Here is a 10,794-nt window from a genome sequence, read left to right as displayed (position 1 = left end):
GGTTAGTCGATGTTGAACGATGTCTGAAAAAACCGTGTTGCGACGGAGATCTCAAGCTGCAACAAAGATGTTGTAGTTGCCGGGTGACCAGGAACTCAAGAAGCTTCCAGATGGCGGAAAGCTTTGCGATACCACGATAGTTTTCAATGTTTGATCTTGAACCTTTTTTGTGAAGCGGAATGATGTAGGACTCATTCCATATCACTGGGAGACAAGACTGTTCCAAGGAGAGGTTGAAGAGAAAGGTCAAGGGTTTGCAAAGGGACTGGGTTTTAAAATGCAACTTGGTACCTCCTCTGGACCCGCAGAAAACGATATATCCATAGATGAAAAACCTTCCAGAACAACGCTTTCCTCGAAAAAGGGCAGAAAAATGCTGTTAGCTTGAGGTAGCTGGTACGGATACGGAGTGGATGCGTTGTAAATATGAGACGAGTACGTTGTTTGGAAAAAGGTAGCGAATAAATTTGCAATTCCAACAGCAGAAGCTTCTGTTTTGTTCTGGTAATGAAGGGACGGAGGAAAAGCGTTTGACTTACGCTTAGAGTTAACGAACGTATAGAATTTTTTAGGATCACTACGAAAGTTACTACTACATTGTGAAAGGTAATGATTATAACACTGACTATTAACGGCAAGGAATAGAGAGCGAGCGGAGGAGTATAGAGCTAAGGCCGACGTGGAGCCCAACTTCTGGTACTTTTTATAGAGCCGGGATTTATTGTTTTTTAAGTATGAGAAATACTTGGAGAACCAAGGAGGCTTGGACGATACGGGTACAGTGATATCTGGAACAAATGTATTAAGGGCGGAGTAAATAGAGCTTTAAAACGAGCTAACAGTTGCATCTATGTTCGGTAATGAATAAAGAAACGACCAATCAACACGCGAGAGATGTAGATCTAAATCGATAAAGTTTGTTTTGCGAAAACACTTTATGTGACAAGGAGCCATGGAACTGTCAGCACCACCAGATCGTGTACACTCCAGGGATATCGACAAAGTTGGATGGTAAGGATCTTCAGGGAGTGATATTGGGCTTGCTCTAGATACCGTTGCAAGAGAAGCATCGTTAACAAACATGAGGTCAAGAAGTCTGTCCCTTATGTTTTTAACGGCATTAATTTGGACAAGGGAAATATCCGTTAGCCCATTGATAAAGTCATTATGGCAATTGGGAAACAACAGGATAGCGTCATCACAAGGCAGCCAAGAAAGAAATGGGAGGTTAAAGTCCCCCATGACAATAATTCGATCATTGCACCCTAATGCAGATACGACAGTATTAATTGCTGAGAGGTGGTGTAAGTAAAGCTCAGCATCAGACCTGGGAGGAATGTAAGAGCAGGTTAAATAGAAAAATGCCGAGCCAACACGAACTTTGACTGCAACAAATTCAATTCCATGGATGTTATTGAATGGGAATAACTCAGATGAGAAAACAGATTTAACTGCAATCAAAACCCTACCTGAAAAAGATCGGCGGTCCATTCTATAAATAGTGTAACTATCAATGCAAATTTCATGATCATTGACAGAACAGTTAAGCCAGGTTTCGGTAAACGCGATGGCATCGAAATCAAAGGAAGCACTATTAGTATGAATTTGACGCAATTTGCCCAACAAACTGCGAACGTTCTGATAGTGCATGGAAAAATTGTACATCAGTTTTTTGGAGCAGGTTCGGTAATTCTTGGATTCGAGTTCGAATCTTTGAGAAGGAACTCATGCACAATTGTTTGCTCAGGCCATATTGACGGTTCTAGAGAACTGGATAGTAAAGAATCAGGGAGAAGAATTTTAAAGGATGATAAGTTGCGCTTATGTTTAAATGTAAATTTAGTCACAACTATGTCATCAGGCGAAGTGTTAAGTTTAGAGGAAAGATGTTGTTTAACATCCTCCGTTGTAGCCTCAGGAATAAGACGAGAAACAAATATTGCTATCCGAGGGACCACTGCTCTAAGTTGAAGTCCCGAGCGAGATCAGGATGGTGGAGCCACTCCTAAAAGAGATCTCAGTCCTGGGGCAGAAGAATTGGCAGCAACGGCTGGAGCAGGAATTGGCAAGACATCACCAGCAACCAACATACCCGCACTAGGAGCACTCACCACGTCAGAAGTGACAGCAGCAGAAACTGCAGGGATGGGATTGATGCTGTTGGGAACTTGGATGCTCGAAGGAAGCACATTGCTCGGTGTAAAGAGCACCGGAGCCACCGTTGGCGAATTTACTGATAAAGGCGAGGCATGAACACACGGAGTTACAAATGCTTCCGATGGATGAAGGTGGGAGGCAGGCGTACCAATCGGATTAGGTTGCAAGAGATTGGTGTCATTATGCGGAATTTTCCGTCTAGGCGATTCGCTCAAGAGTTTGAGCCCAAGAAACTGTGCTTCAAGGGCAAGAAATTTCTCGTTAAGAGCCACAAATTGTTTCCGGACATCCAGAAACCCAGTTCGAGTCTGTCTCATGAATGTGCGCATTTCGGCCTCAATCTCCGTTGCCCGTTGTTGCCCGTTGTTGGCTTCTACTGCCACCTTTGCTGTGGCCAGTAGATTGTAACTATTGTTACTTGCTGCACCAACCGTCGGGCCTCTTGATTCTGTAGCTGCGCCCGATGCTGTTTCCAAATGTAGCATTGTGCTGTGCTTCTTGTCACACTTGAAGCAGCTTCGACTTGGGCATGCGTCTGTTTTGTGATTTTTTCTAAAGCAATTAACGCACATTTTTTGTTTTTGTAGCCAATTTAGTCGTTCTGATGGAGATTTGGACCGAAATTCTTCGCATCCGTTGAGCCAATGGCATGCTTTCTTGCAGAATGTGCATAAGGGTGCTCGCGCTCTCCCTGTGTTTGCTGATGCACATGTCGTGCCTATTGGCTTTCTCCTTGATGCTGGTGGCTTCTTACTAGTTCCTTGAACTCGAATTCTTTGCTCCAAGAACTGAAGCATCGTATCCAGCGCCTGAATGTCCTTTGAGCTTCCCAATGATTGCTCATACAAGGTCTTATTTGTAACATTCAGTTAGTTTCTGATAATGGCAATCAATATTGGATCCCATGTAGATATATTGATGCCCAATCCCTTTAATGATGCAAGGGAATTTATGGTTGTTATGTAAAACTCTTTTAATGACCTTTTAATAAACCATTAATTAATGGTTTGATGATTGAGCAAGCGGTTCAGTACCGTATTCGAAACATCTCTGGAATTGTTGTATGCGTCAACAGAACAGATCGAAGAGCTAGGTCCATTTTAATAGGTCCCCATCAAACATTGGGATGCTGATGCGTGGAAGCTGCACGTTATCCGTGTTTGGTGTGGCTGATTTTGCCTTACTTTCCAGTGTTAGGTAGGATTCCATGTTATATCCTCCTTCAACTGGGTTCTCGTATTTCTCATGAATTGTGAAGAGGACTTCCTGTGCTTGAGTCCATAGTGATTTTAACAAATCACTTGATGTGCGTCCTTCCGCCTCTGAAAGCTGTTTCAGATTGCGTTTAACGGACTCTACTATGGCCTTTTGTCGGCGACATAGTGAAAGCTATTTGCTGTGATCCTTCGAGGACTGCTGGATCAGATCGCTTTCTTTAGGACCTACTGGAGGTTTCTCATGCTTTTCTTTAGGGATGATTTGCCGTTCCCCACGAGCACTAGACGTCTGCGATAGCCTATCAATGCATTCGGTAAAAAATCGTAATGTATTGCTTACATGTTGTACGTAAGTCTTCAAGGAATTTTACGTATTCATCCGTTTTGTCTGTATCGCGAAGTTTGGAGTCGTTTTTGTTGAAGCGATTCCACGCATTTTCGAGTGCTGACATTTTGGCTTGAAAATAAGAGGCCGTTTGCTTTCGTTCTTGGGAATCTTTTTTAAAGTTCCGAATGCAGCTCGATATTTCGTCACCAATCTCTTGCTGCACATCCTCTGCCATTGTAGCGGCAGCTTCTGCCTCCATTTGTGTATCCATTCTATCTGTTTGTTCTTATTACTTTTGACCCGTTGGGAGTGTTTATTTGCTTTGCAGCTGGATACGCTCCGAATCACAACCGTTGTCGGTCAGAAAAGTGATAGTACAGGTGATGTGTTGGATGGAGGGATTTGTGCTGTTTCCAATCTATGGAACGCACGAAACAACCAAAATTGATTGCCTCGATGGTAATCGAATTCTATAGCTGTCTTTCTGTTGGCTGATAACCTGAATATGTCAGCTTTGCCAAAGTGATACTTATTGGTAGGAGATGCTACCGTAAGTGTATGGCCTGATGCCAAATTATTATTGAAAATGGCCTGTTGAGTGCTTCAATCTGATGTCCAGATCGAATCCTTTCACTGGAGCTTGTCTGACAGTTTGAAAGGATGACCAAGGTCGGGGTCACCAAATGTTAATGTGTGTGTGTGTTGCTGGGTTGCATACGGTACATAAACCGTCTACAATTTGGTCGTCGCAACTAGAACTTGAACCAGTTGGACTGCGGAGTGGGTATCCTACGGTGCGCAAGGGAGGGTCTGAAGACACGGCGACAGCCTCTGATGATTGCGATGGAAGATGAGTGACAGGCAGCTATGGTACTGTTTCTGATACTGACTTTATTGATAAAATTGATTCTTATTTATAGGTAACAAAAGGTACAAAAGTGCTGAGTCTGTAAAAATATATGTTTGTGTATTATAGATGATTTTAGTGTCTGGTGGGCAATTGCGACATTGTGATGGTCAGCAATTGCACCGCTGTCTTCGCCCTCTGCGGAGAGAGTGCATTGTCAGCAGAACTCAATGACGGGTATTATTAACTATTAATTATGCATATTTCTGCAACTGAACAATCACCATTTCTCCACAGAAACCGTTGGGAGCATCGGTCTTCGGGTCGGATCAGAACTTGATGGAACATCTCCTTGATGTCGTCACAGACGCCAACGGCACCTTCTCTAAAATGAAAGAGCACAGCCGGCTTGTTCGGGTTTTCGACTCCAAAGTGTGGCAAATACCGTAGCCTGTTGCTTTCCACTGGAACCTCGTTAGGCTCTAGACGTCGAACGTATCCTTTAGACACGTAATCCTTGATGATCCTGGTGTATTCCTGCGCGAACTGCCACTTGCGCTTGATCTTCTCCTCGAAGTTGACCAACCACTTGTACGCCTCAAAATAGTCTTCCACCATCTTCTGAATAGTGTCATCCAATGACACAGCTCGGAGGCATGACCGCGGTGCGGGCATGTTTGATTTCCCACTTACCGGCCCAAAGACAACCCAGCCCAGCTCGGTTGTAGCCGCATACGGTCCCTGTCTGGCAAACCGTCTCGATCTAAGTGGAAATCATAAGTGTCCGTGATCCAGTCCAATGAGTATCTTCGGCACTGATTTGCTGTAGGGCCTCATTGGCAGGCTGGCATCCTTATCCGCGCCTTGAACATCTCGTCAGCGTAGAGTCTGCATCGGCAGGCTCAGGTTTGAAACGGAATACACGTTTCGCAACGCATGGCGAGTTGACTTGCCTACTCCACTTATTTGCAGGCTTACCATGTTAGTAAGCTCCCTGGAGGATCTACCTCCAAACCACTGAATATTCAGATATCGACGCTCACCTTGCACGCCTAGATCCTTCCTGAGAGAATCGTCGATCATTGTAACAGATGATCCTTCATCCAAAAGTGCGTATGTATCCACCCGTCGGTCTGCTCCGCACAGCGTTACTGGCGTTATACGGAACAGTAGGCGGCCTCTTTCTTCGTGATGCCTCTTCCGGCATCCATTTACTTCACACTCACCATGCGAATTGCAGGATCTAGTCATGTGACCACTTCGTAGGCATGAAAAGCATGTTGCCCTCCACAGATTGGACAACCTCTGAGACGGCTGTCTTGTTGCTCGCGTCGGTCTTGATCAATGCTTGCATGTAGCAATCGACGCCTTGGTTCCTTCCCTTCGATGTCCACGATAGTACACACCACGTTATTTATTTTTTATTTATTTATTATCATTTATTATTAAATTAACAAATTATTTGTTAATAATGGTACTTAATTACTAAAGGCGGAAAAAGAAAAGTTAAAAGTTACCTAAATTTAAGTGATTATAAATATTGCATGCAATTAGTTTAAGAGACAGTTCAGGGGATAGGGTTTGGCAGAGGGAATTATAATTAAGGCATAAAACCCTAAAAGGTTCATGATCAGCATAATTAGACCTACATATGGGTAAACGGATAGGCCTAAAAGTACGGGTAGGTCTAGATGGAACGGCCAAGTCAATCTGACCCAAGAGAGTTTGGGAGTCAACAGTCCCGAGAAGGAGCTTGTGCACGAACATTACGCCATTGAATATTCTGCGATGGTGCAACGACGGCAGGTCAATAAGATTTAGCCTAGATCGGTAGGGTGGCTAGATTCTACACGAGGCCCTGTTAAAGTTCCGAAGGTCAAAAATTAAAAATTGCTTTTGCACGGATTCAATAACAACCTTCTGCTCTTTATACTGCGGGCTCCACACACAAGAACAATACTCCAATATAGGACGTACTAACGAGATGTACAGTTGCTTCGTAACGTACGGGTCGTCAAACTCCTTGGACCAACGCTTGATGAACGCTAAAACACTTAGCTTTATTTACAGTTGCTGCTATATGTCTGTTAAAACACATCTTATGATCAAAAAGGACTCCGAGGTCATTTGAACACGAAATTCGCTCGAGGACATGATTTCCTAGAACATATGAGACAAAATGTGAAGCGCGACGGTAAAATGTCATAAGTTTGTATTTGGAAAGGTTCAGAAAAAGAAGATTAGTTGAACACCAAAATAGTAGTTCACTTAGATCCAGTTGAAGGCGTGTGTGCAAATACCAATCAGAGTAAGAAAGACAGATTTTAACATCATCAGCATACATTAGTGTAATAGAGTATGTTATAACTTGAGGAAGGTCATTCACAAATAAAATAAACAGAAGCGGGCCCAGATGACTTCCCTGTGGCACACCTGAAGTAACATTAACAGTATTTGACAACACGTTAGAAAACAAAACACGTTGAGTACGGTTAGAGAGATAGGACAAAACCCAATCTAGAAGATTCGTTGGGAACCCTAATAAAGAGAGCTTGTGAATAAGCAGAGCATGGTTCACAGAATCGAATACCTTGCTGAAGTCCGTAAAAACTACATCCGTCTGCAAACCAATTTGAAAACCACGGTGGATTAGGTTAGAAAACTCAAGAAGGTTAGTCGATGTTGAACGATGTCTGAAAAAACCGTGTTGCGACGGAGATCTCAAGCTGCAACAAAGATGTTGTAGTTGCCGGGTGACCAGGAACTCAAGAAGCTTCCAGATGGCGGAAAGCTTTGCGATACCACGATAGTTTTCAATGTTTGATCTTGAACCTTTTTTGTGAAGCGGAATGATGTAGGACTCATTCCAAATTACTGGGAGACAAGACTGTTCCAAGGAGAGGTTGAAGAGAAAGGTCAAGGGTTTGCAAAGGGACTGGGTTTTAAAATGCAACTTGGTACCTCCTCTGGACCCGCAGAAAACGATATATCCATAGATGACAAACCTTCCAGAACAACGCTTTCCTCGAAAAAGGGCAGAAAAATGCTGTTAGCTTGAGGTAGCTGGTACGGATACGGAGTGGATGCGTTGTAAATATGAGACGAGTACGTTGTTTGGAAAAAGGTAGCGAATAAATTTGCAATTCCAACAGCAGAAGCTTCTGTTTTGTTCTGGTAATGAAGGGACGGAGGAAAAGCGTTTGACTTACGCTTAGAGTTAACGAACGTATAGAATTTTTTAGGATCACTACGAAAGTTACTACTACATTGTGAAAGGTAATGATTATAACACTGACTATTAACGGCAAGGAATAGAGAGCGAGCGGAGGAGTATAGAGCTAAGGCCGACGTGGAGCCCAACTTCTGGTACTTTTTATAGAGCCGGGATTTATTGTTTTTTAAGTATGACAAATACTTGGAGAACCAAGGAGGCTTGGACGATACGGGTACAGTGATATCTGGAACAAATGTATTAAGGGCGGAGTAAATAGAGCTTTAAAACGAGCTAACAGTTGCATCTATGTTCGGTAATGAATAAAGAAACGACCAATCAACACGCGAGAGATGTAGATCTAAATCGATAAAGTTTGTTTTGCGAAAACACTTTATGTGACAAGGAGCCATGGAACTGTCAGCACCACCAGATCGTGTACACTCCAGGGATATCGACAAAGTTGGATGGTAAGGATCTTCAGGGAGTGATATTGGGCTTGCTCTAGATACCGTAGCAAGAGAAGCATCGTTAACAAACATGAGGTCAAGAAGTCTGTCCCTTATGTTTTTAACGGCATTAATTTGGACAAGGGAAATATCCGTTAGCCCATTGATAAAGTCATTATGGCAATTGGGAAACAACAGGATAGCGTCATCACAAGGCAGCCAAGAAAGAAATGGGAGGTTAAAGTCCCCCATGACAATAATTCGATCATTGCACCCTAATGCAGATACGACAGTATTAATTGCTGAGAGGTGGTGTAAGTAAAGCTCAGCATCAGACCTGGGAGGAATGTAAGAGCAGGTTAAATAGAAAAATGCCGAGCCAACACGAACTTTGACTGCAACAAATTCAATTCCATGGATGTTATTGAATGGGAATAACTCAGATGAGAAAACAGATTTAACTGCAATCAAAACCCTACCTGAAAAAGATCGGCGGTCCATTCTATAAATAGTGTAACTATCAATGCAAATTTCATGATCATTGACAGAACAGTTAAGCCAGGTTTCGGTAAACGCGATGGCATCGAAATCAAAGGAAGCACTATTAGTATGAATTTGACGCAATTTGCCCAACAAACTGCGAACGTTCTGATAGTGCATGGAAAAATTGTACATCAGTTTTTTGGAGCAGGTTCGGTAATTCTTGGATTCGAGTTCGAATCTTTGAGAAGGAACTCATGCACAATTGTTTGCTCAGGCCATATTGACGGTTCTAGAGAACTGGATAGTAAAGAATCAGGGAGAAGAATTTTAAAGGATGATAAGTTGCGCTTATGTTTAAATGTAAATTTAGTCACAACTATGTCATCAGGCGAAGTGTTAAGTTTAGAGGAAAGATGTTGTTTAACATCCTCCGTTGTAGTCTCAGGAATAAGACGAGAAACAAATATTGCTATCCGAGGGACCACTGCTCTAAGTTGAAGTCCCGAGCGAGATCAGGATGGTGGAGCCACTCCTAAAAGAGATCTCAGTCCTGGGGCAGAAGAATTGGCAGCAACGGCTGGAGCAGGAATTGGCAAGACATCACCAGCAACCAACATACCCGCACTAGGAGCACTCACCACGTCAGAAGTGACAGCAGCAGAAACTGCAGGGATGGGATTGATGCTGTTGGGAACTTGGATGCTCGAAGGAAGCACATTGCTCGGTGTAAAGAGCACCGGAGCCACCGTTGGCGGATTTACTGATAACGGCGAGGCATGAACACACGGAGTTACAAATGCTTCCGATGGATGAAGGTGGGAGGCAGGCGTACCAATCGGATTAGGTTGCAAGAGATTGGTATCATTATGCGGAATTTTCCGTCTAGGCGATTCGCTCAAGAGTTTGAGCCCAAGAAACTGTGCTTCAAGGGCAAGAAATTTCTCGTTGAGAGCCACAAATTGTTTCCGGGCATCCAGAAACCCAGTTCGAGTCTGTCTCATGAATGTGCGCATTTCGGCCTCAATCTCCCGATTGCGTAATCTGTCAACCACGTACTAAAATGCATAAAAGTTGGGAACGGTATAATCGTCGCAGCATGCCTTGCCCATTCCACTCGTTTGCTTGTAAGTAGTTATGCCACAAGTTCTTCCAGAAGGGTTGGGTTCCCCAAATGTTGATTTGCCCTCGCTGACTGCAAGAAGGCAGTGAGATTACTCACGCGGGCTGCGAAGGGAATAATCTTCGCCAGGTTGTGCTCCGAAATATTGAGCACCTCTCGTATTCCACTCAGCTGGCTGCGTATAAGCTGATCCGGTCGGCCATATCGAAACGTAGCTGCTCCACAACAGCGCTCACGTTGCTTGTATAAAACAGGAGAGACTTGACGGTCTCGCGGGCTATATCCTTCAGTGCTTTCAACAGGCGCTGGTTGTTTTCCAGATCTGTACAGTTGTACGCTTGCGTTGTCTCAGTGTATGCACAAAGGAAGATCGGCCAATCCTCGGGCTGACCTCCAAATACTGCCAGATCGGGCAGCTTGCGGGGCATATAGTTTCCACTGCTTCCATTTGGTGTCGTCCAGGCGTCCAGCTAGTGGCGTCGGCGTCGTTGTAGATGCCTACACCCGGCGGCACAACTCCATGCGCTGACTGCGCTGTGCTGGTTGCACAATATGGCGTAAAATAGCTGCAACTCGCGAGCAGCGGTGGTGCGCTATAAGATGGCGGCTGCGAGCATGCTGTACTGCTCACTCCGACCCCGTGAGGTGGCACACCGCTACTTACAGACAATAACGGTCCACTCCAAGATGGCGTCAGCTGTGACGCAGCACTGCTCGCACCGACCCCGTTAGGTATTACAGTATCGATGGGCGTACTCACATTGTTCTGGGCTCTTGCCCCTGGCGATGCTGAATTCGTAACATTCGTAACAAGGACACTCTAATTGATTTTTGAGAATTTATTCGATGTCCGGTAGCGACCACATCCAAAATAAAAAATGGTTCAATGTGAATGTCGTATTCAAGTGCCGCATTTTTTGAGATGGAAATTTGAGTTATGTCAATTAAATTTTTTTCCTCAATCTACTTTGATGAATATCGC

This window comes from Drosophila miranda, chromosome XR, assembly GCF_003369915.1.
Source record: "Drosophila miranda strain MSH22 chromosome XR, D.miranda_PacBio2.1, whole genome shotgun sequence".
Lineage (NCBI taxonomy): Eukaryota > Metazoa > Arthropoda > Insecta > Diptera > Drosophilidae > Drosophila > Drosophila miranda.
This window is presented reverse-complemented; position numbering follows the sequence as displayed.